Consider the following 18292-nt stretch of genomic DNA (forward strand, 5'->3'; position numbering starts at 1 on the left):
AATTTGTGAAAAAGAATTAAATGGGAACAAAAGAAATACTGTGTTTCGTGTCAGAATAGAAAGGTTAGAGATGGAAACTCAGTGAACAGAATGAAGTGTGTGGAAACAGCTGAGCTGAAACCGATGGAGAGACCAAGCCCACACGGTAGTGTGGTTGGCATGTATCTCTCTGCCTGCGAGTGGGGACGTTACCCTCTGCACACTACTACCACCGGCTTCCCTCTGTTTAGACAAGGTGCAGAATGCGCACTAACCTCCTGGCAGCCTACTTGCTTTAGGAAGGACTTCCACAGCATGAGCGCCGATCGGAGGTGTAAGAGTCCATGAAGGGAAAGGTAGATCCGAGGCCGCCTTCATCCTTCTCTTTCCAACCCTGCACCAAACTCCTGTGCTTTCGATATCTCAATTACTTTCTTCCTTTACCTCCTCAGCTTTGACAGATAAACATGAAATGCTAGATGAAAATGTTTTCGATTCTGCCATTTAAAGGTGCTTCAAGGGGCGCCTGGGTGGCTCAGTGGATTAAAGCCTCTGCCTTTGGCTCAGGTTATGATCCCAGGGTCCTGGGATCGAGCCCCACATCGGGCTCTCTGCTCAGCAGGAAGCCTGCTTCCCTTCCTCTCTCTCTCTGCCTGCCTCTCTGCTTACTTGTGATCTCTGTCTGTCAAATAAATAAATAAAATCTTAAAAAAAAAGTGCTTCAAAATATAGGTTTTATTATTATTATTATTTAAGTATGGTAATGCCACGGGCTCAGAAGGCAAGTCCCCCTGGAAAGATAGTTTGTTACACCTGTAGATCCCAAGAGGAGGGTCATGCCTCCCCACGCCACGGAGGGCTACATGGGGAAGCGCCAGGGTTGGTGAGGAGGCAGAGAGAGAGGGGAAAATGTGAGCTGAGCCTTTATGGTGATTTCCATAGGAAGGCATGGGCCTGGCATGATAAGCAGGTTTAGGATTGGCTGGTTTGGATAAGTTGAGTGGGCTCTGGGGCAGAGGGTCTGTCTCTAGTCCTGGGGTGATTAGGGCAAGTGGATAGAGGTACAAAGTGTGAAAGCCAGAGGAAAAGGGAGGGTGGCAGTGGGGATAAGGGCTCTAGATTGGGTGCTTTGCATTTGAAAGACATGCTCAGGGGCCTGTGTTTGCTCTCTCTAGGAGTTGACTAACCCTGGGATCCTGATAGTCTCTCCAGGGTCAGCACCAGGATGTCAAAGCACCAGAATACTGAAAATAAAAGACACGGTCAATACAAAAGGCACTTGCATAGAGTCCATTTACCTGAGCAGTAAACCAAGCATTTCTCACTTGGTGACTTGCATTACAGTGGGGAACTCCAGGACCGGAAGGTCGGGCCACCTATAAATTCAAACCCATAGAAAACGGTTTCAAACTAGATATGAATGAACTGCTTCCATTGCCAGGGAACCATCCTCATCCTCGGCCTGGTGATTTGCCCTTTCTGAGGACTAGGAGAAGTACTGCAGGAGGACGCGCTACGCTTTATTATTGACCATTAACTTGTCACACCCTGAAGGAAAAGGATGGTTTAGGACTGCTGATAAGAGCAAGAAGATTTTCTCTCTATCACAAGCTGGAAATCCAACCTAGTGCATCAATAGCAGAAGCTCTTATCACTCAATAGAAGTTCAGAGCCTTGGAGAAATGGGCCTGCAGGAAATTGCTTTCATGGAGGAGAAAAAAAAATGACATCAGGTTATTGGTCCCAAATGGCTCATCCTAAGCTCCAAAAATAAAATACAGATGAAGATGTCAGGAGAAGGGAGACATTCAACCCCATTTAAAACCAAGACTTTCTACCAGCCTGTTACTGGAATTTGGAAAGAATGCTCTCTAGCACAAAAGCTGATGGAATTGGATAGAAAAATACAGTCAGTGGCTCATTCAATGAATGCCAGTTTGCCTAAGGGGGGAAAGTGCTTACCTTCACCTTGCACAGTTTATGCACTGGCTATTAAAATCCAGAAAGGGGCTAGATGGACTTTTCTTCCTCCAGGATGAATAGGCAAGCAAAACAAAAAACCAAAACAAAATGAGCCCGTGCGGGTAAAAAAAAGTATTACCAAGGGATAAAGAATGCCAAAACAAGATGTTGAGAACTCCAGAGGAAAAATAAGCCTCTGAAATGACTTTATTTCAGAAACCGAAAGAAATTGTTAAAAACTGTCAACCTCAGCAGAATTAAAGAAGACATATCCTTCACGAAAAAGAAGTAGGAAAAAAAAGAAAAAATAGAAGAGGCTGAGATGCAAAGGGAAATGGAAAAGATCAGGAAGGTATTCAAGAAAATTAAAAAGGTAGTAACAGCAGAACCCAGGAACCATAATTACTGGGAAAAAAACCCAAACTGCTAATTCAGAAAATCAAATCAGTGATAGAGACAGCAAGATGAAGAAACTCTTCAGGAGAACAGAGAAAGAGAATTAAGACATTTTTTAAAAATGACAAGAAAGGAGATGATAAGTATCTAAGACAGAAAATAGAGTCAACAGAATAATTATTTGGTATACCTGAAAAAAAAGGACAGGATAAGAGCAAGAATTAGACATAAATGTTGAATACTTTCAAAGACCAGAAAATACTGGGGAATTCAACTCAACTGGGCTTACCACGTTTCTAGAAACTTAGATACATACTGAAAAAATATTTGCTTTACAAAAATGACAAGAAAATAAAAAAGCCTATAAATTGGAAAATGGGTTACATGGGAAAGATAAAAATCAGGTTGTCCTTAGTCTTTTCTTCTGTGACACTAAATGCTAACGATAAAAAAATATTGGCAGAGTCTTGAGGCAGAAAATTGAAATATAAGAATTTTATCATTTGCAAGTTTGTTTTCTCATGGTGTGAGGTCAATATAAAAACATTTCCAGAGTTGTAAGCATTCTGAAAAAATATTATTAGCCCTTTGCCCTTTTTATTTCTGAAGAGAAACTAAAACGAAGAGCTCAAGATCATATATTTAAAGTTAGCCAATAATGATAGGCACCGCTTAGTTCAAATAACAGTTGAAAATTTAGTTACGATACCAAATGCAATTCTCAAATAATTTTTGAAAAAGAAGATTTCTGTGACAAAAGAATAATTTAAATCTCAAAATATTAATCAAACTTCCCATTGTTACAAAATCTAGGAATTAGGGTGATTATGGTAGAAAAAAAAGGTTTTTAAATTCCTCATTTCGTATAAGGAAGACTCAGAGGGTTGCTTTTCATTCTTGATTTTGATGTAAGAAGATTACAGTTTTTTCATTTTACAGTTTATTTTAAAAAACTTTAAAGTTAACCAACAACAACACAAAACGCACACTACATAACATTCAGGTCAATGAAGATACGAGCAGACATGTTATGATGCAGTCCTAGATTTGGTTTCAAAAATGTCTTTGAAAATCTATATGTAACATGGTAGGATTTTTTTTTTTCCAGTTTTCACAGTTTTATAAAATGGACGTCTATTGATTTTAAACATTGAAATTGTTGTTTTTTAAAGAGATGTGTCGCATACATAAGTGAAAAGAGTTGCGTTGGCGTTTTCCAACCAGTTTCCACCAAGTTTCCAGCATTTGTTTGCTCTGTGCAAGTCACCATCAGAACCGTCCTTATGTGCAGAATCAATTAAACATCCCATGGGAAAATGGGCTTAGTGCACACTTCCAGTGGTATTTTTGGGAAAAAAATTACCTGCGTCACTTTAAACAACGATTTGCACATCAGGAATCGTTCACACATTTGCACTGAATTTGTACAGAGGGCTCTTCTTTTCTTTAAATCCTAGAAAGGCAACTCCCCGTGTACTTTCATTAGATAGTGATCTCTTTCAAGCCCAAGATTCTGTCTTTTCTCGTTCCCACTACCCAGCCCCGGGCCTGGTTATATGTTTGTCACATTTAAGTGAAATGAAATTGTTCTGCCGGATGATTGTTGTGGTGACCATGTTTATTCTTCTTAAGGATCAAAAGGCATGAAATGCACAGCCTCAGATTTCTTTAGTTGCATCTTGAGCCATTCCAAATGATTCCTTCCCCCATTTTTTTTTTAAGTTTACTCACACCTGCAAAGCCCAGGTGGTGTTTGTTTCTATATATGCTTTTAATTACCAGTAGCTTAAATGAGCCATCGTTGTGAAATTGCATTTTCTGCTTAAATTTAAGACTCTTTTTCCATCATCTGATCTTATTTAGTTCCTGACTTTTCTTCCCCCCAAGCGCTATGGAACTGCATTAATTTTATTTTCTTCTGAAAACTTGTTTGAGCTAACAATTTAAACGTGGCATGCTTTTTCATACCCCCAGGCCTTTGCTCATGCTGTTTACTTGGCCCAAGTATCCTTTCCCCCCAACATATTTATACTCATCTGAATTCAGATATCACCTCCTTGAGGAAGCTTCTCCTCCATCTATGGTTTTTCACTGCACATTGAGCAGTCATTATAATGTTTATCAAATGATGCAGCACCTGTATCTCCTCATAAACCCAATGTATGGAGAGTTGTGTGCGAGGCCGTCTCCCAAGCTCCCAGGATATAGCATTGAACAGGTAATGAACTATGACTTGGTACTGTCTTCATGGAGCTCCGAAGCTTATCTAGTAAGATAATGATTGGTTTTGACCGAGCCATGATCAAAATAGACGGAATGATAGAATATGTGTGTGGAGGGGTCTACTTTACATAGGAAGTCAAGGCAGACCTATTGGAGCGCCAGCTAAGGCCACAGTCCGAAGTACAAGGAGCTAGATATGTAGAAACCAGGCAACTGCCTTCCAGGCAGAGAAAAGAGCAAATGCAAAGGTCCTGAGGAAGACACAATTTCTCTCTATTCAAGAAAAAGAAAAAGTTTAGTATGTCTCAAGCAGAGGGTGAAAATCACCCATACAAGAGAAGAGTGGCACAAGCTGTCACTTAGGCAGAGGGACCCATGTCATGGGGTCCTGCAGTCAGTGGGAACTTTTGATTTAATTCCATTAGTCATGAGTTAACATTCAAGAGTTTTAAACAGGGAAGTGACATTACCTCATTTTTACTTTTAAAAGAAGTGAAAATTCTTTACTGGGGAAGTAAATTAGCAGGAGACATATTTTGGGGGTGCTGGTAGTGCCATTTACTGAAGTTGGGAAGAAGGTGGGGCAGGAGCGTTGGAGCAATTGGGTTACAGATACAGTATATTTGAAAGTGGAAGAACCAAGTAGGTGGGTGGATTTATGAGCTTGCGGTTCATCAGAAATGTCTGGCTCAGAGATATGGTTTGGAAGATAGTCTCACATACATGGTTTTTAAGGCTACATGATAGGGATGGATTTCTATGGAAGGACCCGGAATAGGACTCAGGCCAAGTCCTGGGGCAACCAAATATTTGGAGGTCAGACGGAAGAGGGAATGCTACCACAGGAGTTTAAGAAGGAGGGGCTGGTAATGTTGGGGAGTGTGATTTGAAGGAAAACGAAAGGCTATTACTTGAGAAGAAGCAAACAGCCCAGTGTGTGGAATGTGGCTAGGGGAGTGGAGTAAATAAGGACAGATTTCCTTCTGAGCTGATACACCCCAGCTGGTTGGAGGCCTTGTCCAAAGCAGTTTCGATGGGGTGTCAGGAACAGAAGTTAGGTTGGAATGGATTGTAGAGGGAGTGGAGGTGAGGAAGGAATGATGATGGGGGAGTAGCTTTGACAGAAATTTTTGCTGTGAAGGAGAGCAGAGAAATGATTCCCGCCTATCTCCACAACACATACAAGACATAGGTTTTTGAACACACTACAATACTTCTTTTCCAAGACTACTCAAAATATAAGAAAGAATCAACTGACCAAATAGTGATATTTATAAGAAATAGTGTGAGCTGAGAGAAGTCTTCTGTTAATCATAGTACTTGCTTTGTTCGTTTCTGTTCTATCTTGCACAGCTAAATAAATAATAGTTGACATCTTAGGAACAATTGAAATTTGCCAAATAAAATATATGATTTTATTCAGCACTCATAACAACCCTATGAGGTAGGGGTTCTGACTATTCCATCTCATAGATGAGGAGTCCAAGTCTTGGAGAGTTAAGAGATTGCATTGGACCAGAGACCTAGTAAGTGATTCAGGCTGGATTGGAACCCAAGTTTTGAGTTCAGAGCATGCATTCCTAAACTTTGCAAAATAAGAGTTGTAGATAAGAGAGAAGGTATTAATGACATAGGATAGGAACTAGGATCTAAGCCATCCTCATTTACAGAAAAATGGTCTTTCTCAGTTCACTAGTAATTTTGGTAACAAGAGAAATCCCTTTGTTAAATAATCCTCAGCAGTAATTTAGGTAATTCTGCTGGTAGCTGAGAATAAATGAAAGGAGGCCTTTGATGTGATTCCCCCTACCCCCTCACACATCTTTTTAATGCAAGCAGGAAAGAGATTTAGGAAATGCCATCAACGACCCGCTTAATCTGGAATATTTAAGACTTAATATTCTAAAGGTCTCTAACCATATGCCCCAAACATTCATAAAGCAAGTGTCTGAGTAGAAGTAGTACATCCTTTATTTATGGGATTTATGAAAATGTGCTTATAGCAATAGCTTCTAGGTATATATTTTTCTTAAAAGTAGGTTCCCCAAACATTTGACTCACCAGAACCAACATTCCATCAGTGTTTAAGGCAACATCCAGGTAGAAAAGTTGAGTCTCACACGTTGCCTAAAGAGATCACCAGCTGTGTACATGTAAAGTAAAGACAGGTGGAGAGTGAGCCTGTGCAGGCTGAATGCTCCCTTAACACAGAAACCACTTGGCTCTCCAATGCAAGAGCTGCTCTGTGCGTTCAGAGAGCAGAGAGACACAACTCACCTCGAAAAAATTTTAAGACAAAAAGTCATTCAGTTATCCATGCACTCAGTCATCTCACAATTGGTTTTGAGTTTTTCAAAGCAGGTAGCATTGCAAAAGAGACAGTTCAGACTTTTGAGAAAATGTTGATCATCAGGAAGAAGATGAGTTCCGTGGCTTACTTGCCAAGTGCCACAGGAGTCCTAGACACCAAAGCAAGGTGGTTGTGAGAACAGAAAAAAAGAGTAGTGAATAGTGTGAAAGACTGCAAGGTGAGAGTGTAATATAGGTTGTTTGTGTTTAATTTTTGCAAATTTTAAGGGAAATATGTTGCCCACTGTTTCATTTGCAAAGAAAAGAAGTACAACAAACAGATAATTCATTCTCAGGGAGCACTGATATTTTGGGGTATGGATTTATACAATTGATACTGTACATATATATACAAATATAATGTACACATATAAGTCTCTTTTTTCATTCAGTGATACGTCATGTTTCCTGTCACATTATATTATTTTCGACATCAATAAAAATTCTTCATACATACAGGACATTTTGATGAGTATTTAATATTCTATTATATGGATAAACTGCAATGGAAGCATTGTCCTTTTTTGACCTTTTGAGTTCTGTGCTATTTTTGATTGTTGTAGCTTATAAGATGACTTGGGACAAACAATTTAGTGCCAACCGCACTTGTTTTTTTCTCTGATTATTTTAAGTATCCAGTATCAGACTGGGAGTATCTGGGTGGCTCAGTCGGAAAGCATCCTACTCTTGATCTTAGATCAGGTCTTGATCTGAGTGTTGTGGGTTCAAACCCCACTTCGGATTCCACGCAGGGCTTGGAGCCTACTTCAAAAGAAAAAAATCAAAAACATCACCAAAGTGAGTGACTCCTCTGGATCAAAAGACAGGGACATTTTTAAGGCTCTTGTAAGTGACTTTCCAGAGAGACTGCAGCAATTTCTATTTCTTCAAGGAATGTATAGGTGTGTCTGTCTCACTAAACTCTAGACTGCCATAGTCATTGTTTTTAAAATATATATAATTATTAGTTTGATGAATAAAGCAGTTACTCATAGTTATTTGAATTCCTTGAGTTCTTTACTTAAATTCCATTAGTATTCCATTGCCACCTGCATTTTCCCTTTCATGAATAATCTTTTAATATCTCTTGCTCATTTGCTTTTTGCAGTGCTAGCATTTTAATGATGTGTTTGAGTTCATTGTGTATCAAGAATCATAAGCCATTATTATATTTGTAACAAATATTTCCAAATATCTTCCTCACTAATGGTTTGCCTTTCAATTGTCTTTGCTTTCTGTCAGCGGGATGGACAAAAGCAGAGGCAGAGATGCGTTAAAGCATCTGATGCCTTTGGGAAGAGGAGGGTCAGGTGGGTGTGAAGTTTCTGGACACATGTGTGCCTCTGTCCTGGAAGAGGAGTCTGAAAAGTGGCTGTTAAGAGCTCTGTATGGTTCAGAGTTTGGGTTGTTGTTAGGTTACAGTGATGAACTATTGGAGGCTTAAAAGAAAAAAAAAAAATGGAAGTAATATAATGAGACCCATCTCTTAGAAATGGAAATCTAGCAGTAGGGAAAAAGATGAGTTGGAAGGGAAAGGGACTTTCCCAGTCTGTTCCTGGGCTATTGACAGAGCCTCCTCAGCCATCTCCAAAGGTTAACTTACATGACTTTTTCTTTATGCTTAAATTTAGATATTTACATTTAAGATAAATAAGGAATGGAGTATAGGATGGAAATTTATTTCTCAGAGAAAGAGAATAGGTAAAGATGAGTGAAGATATCAATAAATTAGAAGTGTTTGTGAGACTGACATTAAAGGAACACAGGACTTTCTTTCCCAAAATGTGCTTGTTTGGTGAACATATTTGACTAAATCCTAGAAATTAGGTAGAAGAGGAGGAGAGATAAAATCCTAAGAGATAGGCAAGGCCTGAGAGCAGAAGGCATTGAATGTTAGAGTTTAGGATTATTTGTAGGCGATAGGTAGCCTTTATGTTTTAGACATAAAGTAGCTCATTGGGAACATTAACCTGGGAATGTGTAGTATGGACTGAAAAAAGAGGGACTATAAGCGGGATGATCAGTTACAAGTTTATTGCTCTGATACAACATTTCTGGAGGGCAATTTGGTGATATGTAGCAACAAATATAATACATCCATCTTTTTTTTTTTAAGATTTTATTTATTTATTTGACAGACAGAGATCACAAGTAGGCAGAGAGAGAGGAAGGCAGAGAGAGAGGAGGAAGCAGGCTCCCCGAGAAGCGGAGAGCCCGAGAAGCGGAGAGCCCGAGAAGCGGAGAGCCCGACGCGGGGCTGGATCCCAGGACCCCGGGATCATGACCCAAGCTGAAGGCAGAGGCTTTAATCCACTGAGCCACCCAGGCGCCCCTACATCCATCTTTTGACCCAACAATTTCGCTCCTGGGAATTTATTAAAAAAAATAAAAGAAAAAGTGTTTAAAGTTGTTTGTGCAAAAATGCTAACTGAACTGTCATTTATAAGAGAGAAAAAAATTTTAAAACCAAATATCCAACAGTAATCCATAAGATGAAATATTATGAAGTGATTGTCATGACACAAATCTGTATTTATTTACCTTGAAATGGTTTCAAAATATATTTAAATGAGAGAATAGGAATGAAAATAGTATACTTAGAATGCCTCCACCTTCACTTAAATCATATATATCATCTCATCCTGCTAATGCTTGTAGAATTGTCATCTCAGTGGTAGTTTCTAAAGCAAACCTTATTTAGAGTAAATTTCACCAACTAAAATAGTCAACTTCCTCTCTTTCCTTCTTATAAGGAAGGAAGTGAAGCAGGATAGGGGCCAGGGCTTGTTTATATACAGTCCCTGACCCGAAATGGCATCCAGTATGTCTGTGCCTAATGTTAAATTAAAGCACGTTCCATGTTCTATAGGTCTGTAATATACAGTCATATACAAATTCTGTTTCATTTCAATAACTGCAGAGGTAATTTTCCCCCAATACAAATTATCATCTGATAGCCTTCAAACCCAAGTCTTCACCAGTCACTGTTAAGTCAGCTGTAGAAGGGTGGCATTGGGTGATCATGGTTCTGGATTGAGAAATCTGCTTTCAGTCCTCATCTGCCACTTCATAGTGAACTTGGCAGGTGATTTAACCTCTTTGAGTCTGTGTTTCATCCTGAAAATGAGGATAAGAAAATAGCTTCCCTTTAGTTGATGTGAATTGGACACAAAGCCCTTCCTTGACTTAATTCTTGTCTCTCTAGATTAGGAATTTCAGGCAAAGAATATAAATACTAGACTGTTTTACTTTTTTATCTTAATTAAATTAAAAGTAACACACCCAGGGGCACCAGGGTTGTTCAGTCATTTGAAGGTCCTGTTCTTGGTTTTGGTCAGGTCATGATCTTGGGGTTGTGGGATGCAGCCTTGCCTTGGGTTCCATGGTCAGCACAGAGTCTGCTTGGGATTCTCTCCCTTTCTCTTCCCCTCTCCCTTTCCCACTGCCTCTTCCCCTTTGCAAGCTCTCTCTCTCTCTCTCTTAAATGAATAAATAAATAAAATCTAAAGATAAAAAAAGTAACATACCCTCAACCCACTGTCTAAAATGCTGAAATATGTTTCCTTTATAATTAGTCTTTTTGGAATAAACCATAGATTATTTTCCTCAAATATAAAACTTCCCTATTTTCCTAAGTGTATGTGCAAACTAAAGAGGACCTTGCCTTAATTATGAGTATTTAAGATAAAAAATTATGTTATTCATGTAACTTACCTCAGATTTATAATCAAATTCACAGTTTTCCAAATTTCCAGAAAAGAAGGCCTACCTTCTTTAGATTCTTCTAAAACATTTTGCTTATGGAAACAAAATGCTATTGAAGACTTTTCCCATCAGGCAAGTATATAGAGAATCCTACTTGCCTTTTACTTTTCCCATTCATGCCCCTAATACTAGGCTCATTAAGGGAACAAATCCAAATGCTTGGAGATGAGTAATTATTTTTCTTGTCATAATGGTATTGTATTAACATGAGCTCTAATATTCTACCTCCAAATTTCACCTGAATATTTAGCAAAACATTTTTCTTTTTTTATGTAAATCTTAAGACCCATATCAAGTTCAAAGCCTTAAAACTGATCATTAATAGTAAAATTACTACTCTGTCTTTAAATGATCTTTTCACATTTAATCCCTCTGTCCCCTTTTTCCTTTGAAATGAAAGAAGAAGATAAAAAGAAGAGATAAGGTCATATTTGGGGGCAAACAATATAGGGTATTGACAAAGAACTGCAAAAACTGGGACATTGTCTTGAAATAAAATTGATGGCATGGTGGATCTTTGAGAGTTGAAAGTAACCTTCAATCAATCTGGGTCCTAAATCCAAAAAAACCCCCCAAAATCAATGTATATAAAACTACAGATGAACCAAGTTTCTCTAGATATATATGCCTTTGGAGAAACCAAGCTGGTGGATAAGCTAAGGTGTGCTGACCCCCTGAAGTGTATGCGGTGACCCAGGAGGGGAAGTTGGAAAATGAAATTATGATTCTTAGAGATGATGTAAGGAAAACAGTGGAAGAACAAAGTGGCTCAGGGCGTCTAATTATTGGTGTGTCATGTGCCTGGACAAAGAGGGAACAGTGTTTCAGGAGAATTCTGAGTGGTGTTTGGAGGGTACAGCTGGGTGTTCTATAGCCCAAAAGAAGAGCTTTTTAAAAATCCATTTTAATAAGGCCTGATTTATATACAATAAAATTCACCTTTTTTAAAATTAAAGATTTTTATTTTGAAATAGTTGTACCTCCCACGTAGTTGTAAGAAGTAAGACAGAAACATTTCCTTGAACCATTTATCCAGTTTACTGCAATGGTGAAACTAAGATAAAACATAACAATATTGTATTATTGTGCAACTGTTCTTGATTATATCGATGTCAAAACCCTGCTGGTGATATTGTATGCTAGTATTATTGTGAAAGGTAGTGTATACTATACTGTACTACTGTACTGAGCGATGTCACAGCCAGAATATTGACATTGACACAGTCAAGATAGTAGTTCTATCACCGCAATGATGTAGCCCTTATACAGCCACAAGCCCTGGCTGCCCCCACTTTTCCACTCCACCATCTTTGACCTCTGGCAACCACAAAACGGTTCTCCATTTCAACAGTTTTATCATTTCAGGAATGGCATTTAAATGGAGTCAGGTGGTGTGTAACCTTTTAGGATAGGATTTTTTTTTCACTCGGCACAATTCCCTGTTAATTCATCCAAGTTGCCATAAATACCAATAGTTCATTCCTTTTTATTGCTGAGTAGTATTCCACGATGTAGATGACCCCAGTTTGCTTACCCTGTGAAGGACAAAATGTACTAATTTTAAGTTTATGTTTTTGGTGACTTTTGACAAATTGATACCCCAGTGGAATCATTACCATAACCATAAATGGAGCGAGAGAAATGAAAATATATGTTCACCTACAGACTACATGAACGTTTGTAGCAGTTTCATTCAGATTAGCTAAAAACCAGAAGCGATCCAAATGGTCAACCGCAGATGAATAAATAAACAAATAAATAATCTTTAGAGCACAATACCCTCCCCAAAAAAAAAAAAAAAAAAAAAAAAGAAAGAAATGAATTACTGATGTAAATATCACACATAGTAAAAGGGCAAGACCTAAAAGAATACATGCTCTATGATTCCATGTATGTGTATTTCCAGAAAAGGTAAAGCTTTTTTAGTGTCACAGAGCAGATCAGAGATTGCCTGGAGCTGGGTGAACGGAGGGGAAGGACTGATTGCAAAGGGCTACAAGAAAACTTTTCATGGTTTAAGAGAACATTTTAAACCTTAAGCTGGGGAGACTCTGTTTCTCAGAATAGAAGAAAACAAGGAAGTGCTGAAAATAAATTTATTTATGAGGGATAGTAAAAAGAGTAAAACAGGGATCATAGATGCCCAAAGAACCAAGGTGTACAAGAATAATGAATCCCAAAGGAAACTTGAAAGAAACTTATCAGAGCTTCAAACTCCAGAAAGCTAATTGGAGCATTGTAACACCAGGGATGTGAATCTCACCTACTTGACATCAAGTTTGTAATATGCAGATCCCCCCTACTTGGTTTGTGATCTTTGCACAGATGTGTGCCCTGCTCTTCTTTGGGTCCCCAAATAAACCTCAGCCCTGTAAATGCAAAAAGAAAGAGCGTGGACCCTGCAGGTGTGTAAATTCTACAGGAAGGTCGTCAGCAAAATTATCTTCATTTCACTAATTGGTAAGACATGAAGTTGAAATTACTTCCAATAGCAGAAAGCAAACAAAGAACAATTTGTTTGTTTTTCTTGGAATTCTTTCAAGACAAAATACACTGTGATATTTTCTACTAATGCCCTGCTAGGAGCCCCCTCCATTCTTCCAAACAGAATGAAGGGCTGTTACAGCAAATGACATGCCCATATGGAAAGAAGATCTTTTAGCCCACTATACATCCCCACGTCCCCGGACCCCTGAAGGAGACAGTACTTTCCTGGTTGCAGGGAGAAAAACTGGAGCAAAAACAATGAAAGACAATAGGATTGGAGATAGGAGTTCAGTCTAAAAGAGAACATAAAAACAGAGATCCAGAGTCAGTTGAGAGTAGGGAGGAGGGTGTCAATTCCAGGGGGCCTGGAGGTAGGAGAGAAGTAAGATACGCTTACCGGAACTCAGAACTGGGGGAAAAAAAAAACAACAACAAAAAAAACAAAACTAAAGTAAATAGGAAGCAATCTAGAATCAAACTGTAAGTGGGAAGAATTACTGGGAGATGCTAAAACCACTGAGTAAAAGATCGTTGTGGAATAGGATATTCACGTAGTACAAGAGGTCCTACAACACATTTCTGTTTTTGAAAGATTTATTTCAGAGGCAGGGTAGAGGTGTCGTGGGGGATAGGGAGGGAAAAAATGAAACAAGATGGGATCGGGAGGGAGACAAACTATAAGAGACTCTTAATCTCACGAAACAAACTGAGGGTTGCTGGGGTGAGTAGGGATAGGATGGCTGGGTGATGGACATTGGGGAGAGGGTATGTGCTATGGTGAGTGCTGTGAAGTGTAGAAGCTTGATGATTCACAGAACCGTACCCTGGGGCAAATAATACAGTATATGTTAATAAAAATATATGTAAATCAAAATGCTAATTTACTAATCTATGACAATAAATGAAACCAAAGAGCAGGAAAAAAGATTTATTTATTAATTTATTTATTTGAGAGAGTGAGAGCATGCTCATGCGGCAGGGTCAGAGGGGGAGGGAGAGAGAATCTCAAGCAGCCTCCATGCTGAGCATGGAGCCCAATGGGGCGCTTGATCTCATGACCCTGAGATGGCCATCTGATCCAAAACCAAGAGTCAGAAGCCCAGCTGACTGCACCACCCAGGCACCACCTCCCCACCCTGCCCCAGGGCAGATTTCTTATTCATTGTAAAGGGAAAATGCACTTTTTCCCTGGAGTGATTTAGCTGTGGTGACACTTTGCAAGTGGTTGAAATTAGACCACCGAGAGAGGCACAGACAGATAGTGCATATACCTGTGCGATGCGGTGTCAAGTGCCCACATCACTCTGCTAAAAGTGATTAACCGAAAGCCCAAGTCCTACAAAAAAGTACAAAGGATAAAGGGGGATGTGAAATGACACCATAAGGAACTCTAAGAGGGTTTGCTGGGACCCTATCCCTTATTAGTAAGAGTGATTAGAAATACAGGTTCTAGATAGAAGGAAGGGGGCATTTTATCTCCTAATATTGCAGGCCATAGATAAAGTTAATGGACAAGTTAGAATTTGGACAACTAAAGAAGAAATCTCAGATAGACCCTTAGACCCAATGCTTCACAGGAAAAAAACTGGAGGTTAAGAACAGGGTCTCACTGTATTGTGGAATATAAGTAAGAGGAGGAAGGAAAAGGAAAAAGATAAGAGGAACTAGTGAACCCAAAGAATCTGATTGTCATCATGGCAGATGGAGCCCCTTGGTGGGGCATCATCTGGAACCCTAGTATTCTTACCTGATGTGTGGATGTGGGGAGACCCTGAGTGCCTGAATCAAATTTGAAAAGACGTACGGAAGGTTGACCAGGGGCTTTGGTCCCAGATATCAACCCCCTAAGCATAGACATGGCCTAACAATAACATAGCAAAGAATTTCCAGTCTTTGCTTTGTCATTGGATCAGCAGTGAGATAGAGGCATTTGAGAAAGAACTGACAAGACTTCAGGCTGTATTAATTGTTTTTAGTGTTTAATTTATATGACAACCAATTTTTTTTAAAAACCAAGACTGGGGAAACCTGGGTGGCTCAGTGGGTTAAAGCCTCTGCCTTCAGCTCAGGTCATGATCCCAGGGTCCTGGGGTCGAGCTCCCCATCAGGCTCTCTGCTCAGCAGGGAGCCTGCCTTCCCCCTCTTTCTCTCTGCCTACTTCTCTGCCTACTTATGATCTCTGTCTGTCAAATACATAAATAAAATCTTTTAAAAAATAAAATAAAATAAAAGCCAAGACTGACATCCTCCAAGGGAGAGATGGCTAAGATGAGAGATATTTGAAACCATAGGATATGGAAAGGAGTTAGAGTAACCCAAAACATTTCATCCTCAGCAGAGAATGTTTGGCTAGAATTCAATGTCTGCCTTCAAAGATCTATGTAAGGTTATCTCTTGGAGGAAGGATGTGACTTACTCCATGTCAACTGCAGAGGGCAGAGCTGGAACCAAAGGTTACAAGGAGGTGGATTTGCCTAATTGCTTTGCAAAGGGAGACACAGAGTTCCCTATTTACTCTCGGAACAATTAAGACAGCTAACATTTACCAAATGCTCATGATGTCTGCACCATAGTTAAAATCTTTATATGCCTTAGCTAAAAAGCTGTGGATCAAATTCTTAGTTATTACAAGTGCCTTACAGCATCATTTAGTTAAGGCTCCATTTACTGACTGCCTATTAAATTACTTCATTTTGATAGTTACCCTGTTTACTGTTATTGTATCATTATCTTTTTACAGATGAGGGAATACAGAAGGTAAATTAGTTTTTTGGAATCATCCTGTTTTAAGTTATTGGCTTATAATGGTCTGGCCCCAAGTCTTCCTGCTAGTAACACTGCCTCAGAGGGTATGCATATAATAAGAGGTCAGATCAGGGCTGTTCATTAGAAATATAAGCCACTAATGTGATCCATATATGTAATCTTACTTTTTCTATTAGCCACATTAAAAATGTAAAAAACCTGGTTGGCTCAGTTGGTGGAGCATGGGACTCTTGATCTCCTGGTTGTGAGTTTGAGCCCCAGGCTGGGTGTAGTGCTTACTTAAAGAAATAAAATCTTAAAATTAAAAAAAAAAATGTAGAAACTAGTGAAAATATTTTAAATTATATATATTTACATTTGAACCCAATACAATAACTCAACTGACTCATCACATTTATTATCTATTATCATTTGTTGAAATGATGTAATCAACATAAAAATTATTAACAAGCTATTTCTACATTCTGCTTTTCACACTGAGTCCTGTGTCCATTTTACACTTGGACAACATCTCAGGACTAGGCACATTTAAAGTGTTCAATAGTTGCTTGTGGCTCTTGGCTGCTAATGAACAGCCAGCACAGGGTTAAAATTTAAATCCCCTTGGGGGCAAGGGTGAGACTGCAATTTAAAGAGTTTTGCCTTCTACCCTAGATTCCAGCGCCTCCCTGTTCCAGATTTATCTCCTTTGCCAGTTTGAAGGGAATGCATTAGTAGCCGCCTTTGTCTTTCCCAGCAGAGCCAATGTAGATATTTCTGATTAGGGAGAGGACAGGTGTTCCTCCTGCAACCTTCCAACGACTGTTATTTCCCTCCTGGCAGCGAGGCTGGGAGTTCGTTTTTTTGTTTTTGCTTTGAAGATCACGGAAGTGGGTTGCATTAAAGAGTGTACCCCAAATACCAAACGGGGAGTAGAAAGTCTTGCTTTATGCCAAGTTATGCCAAGTTAGGGAGCCCCTGGTTTAACTGGTTAGAAATAAATCATGTAAATGCACAGGTAACTGTAAGAGGGAACAAAGGTTCTGTTATTCTCGCCACGCTGCTCAAGGGTGGAGGCAAAGCGTCAGAACAAACACAGCAGCCCTTTAAAGTAGCTTTAAAACAACCCACCGAAGTTTCCCCTCAAATTCCAAACCAGTTGCCAAAAATGAAAGCATATAAAAAGATGCCACGCGCTCTCGGCCTCCCGGAGGTGGCGCTATGACGGTGACGGAGTTAATTAGTGCCTGCAAAGCGCCGCGTGTGAGCTCATCCGAGAAGTCATGCTCCGCACACATATTATTTATAGCCGATCTGAGGCGTGCACGGTGTTTGACATTTTCCTTCTTTTTAAGTAGGGGGACTTCAAAAAGTCGTGGGCACGCTCCCCCACCCCCCGCAGGCAAAGTGCGGTGGGCAGGCCCCGGGGTGCGGGCGGGAGGTGAAAGCGCCAACCACGCGTGTCCCGGCGCAGGTGCCGGGGGGCGGCGGCGGAGGCCACTCCGCAGCGTCCGCTCGGGAGGAGAGTTCGCGGTAGATCTCGGGATGCCTTGCAGATGCAAAATGTGTCTCTGGCCAGCAGGAGGAAGGAAGAGGAAGTGAGAGCAGCGGCAGCCGGCGGCGCAGCAGCCGGCGGATCCCCAGTGTAAGTGCGTGTGCGCGGGCGAGGATGGGCACGGGATAGAGGCAGAGCCACCCACACCGCCGCGGCCCTGAGCTGGGGGACAGAGCCTCTGGCCCCCCTTCAATGGTCACGGGTCGCCAGAGCTCTGGTCGCGGGGAACCTTCGCCGCCACCGCCGCTGTCCTGCGACCCCGGGCAGGTTCGTAAAGTTTCCTGGGCTGGCGCCGCGCCCCGACTCGCTGACCTCAGCGCGGCCGGGGAGGGAGCTGGGGCTGGGGCACGGGAGGAGGCGTCCTGCTTTGCGGGGGGACTCCGAGAGCCGCGGAGACACTTTTGTTTCCTCCCCGGGGGCGCCGCGGCTGCAGCGGGGGTGGCCGCGGCGCTCGGCGGGGCGAGGGCTGCGGGCGCTCCCGGGCGCTCGCAGTTGGGGAAGTCTGGGCAGAGCCGGGCGGCTGGTGTGGGAGTGGGAGCGGGAGCGGGGGATGGAGCGCAGGGCCCCGGCCCCGGAACCCGCGGGGAGGATTTGGCTGGGGCTGGCTGGTGGGGGCTGCGGGAAGACAGTGCTGCTGGCGCCGGGGGACTGGGGACCGGAGAGCGTGGGATTTGGGGGTTGGAGACCCGAGAGGCTGCGCTGGAGAAGGGACTGGCGGCTCGGACTCTGGCTTTTCTCGGGCACTGGCAGATGGGAGGGAATTCCTCGGCCGGCGCGCTCTGGGGAGGGGACAGCGAGGGGCTAGAGGGATGGAGGGCCCGAGGGGGCGGT

General features: G+C 41.2%; 1 protein-coding gene across 7 annotated transcripts in view; it reads left to right on the forward strand.

The window, feature by feature from the left end:
- The first annotated feature begins 17219 nt into the window (after positions 1-17219).
- The window catches only part of ELMO1 (engulfment and cell motility 1), a 522832-nt gene continuing 521759 nt past the window's right edge, over positions 17220-18292 (forward strand). For 4 of the 7 annotated variants that reach the window (XM_032305259.1, XM_032305268.1, XM_032305261.1 and 1 more), the window contains exon 1: positions 17220-17728. The gene's annotated coding sequence lies outside the window, so the exon portion shown is untranslated. The remainder of the gene's footprint in view (positions 17729-18292) is intronic. The other 3 variants (XM_032305260.1, XM_032305264.1, XM_032305265.1) reach the window with 2 other exon arrangements.

This window comes from Mustela erminea, chromosome 11 (assembly GCF_009829155.1).
Source record: "Mustela erminea isolate mMusErm1 chromosome 11, mMusErm1.Pri, whole genome shotgun sequence".
NCBI lineage: Eukaryota > Metazoa > Chordata > Mammalia > Carnivora > Mustelidae > Mustela > Mustela erminea.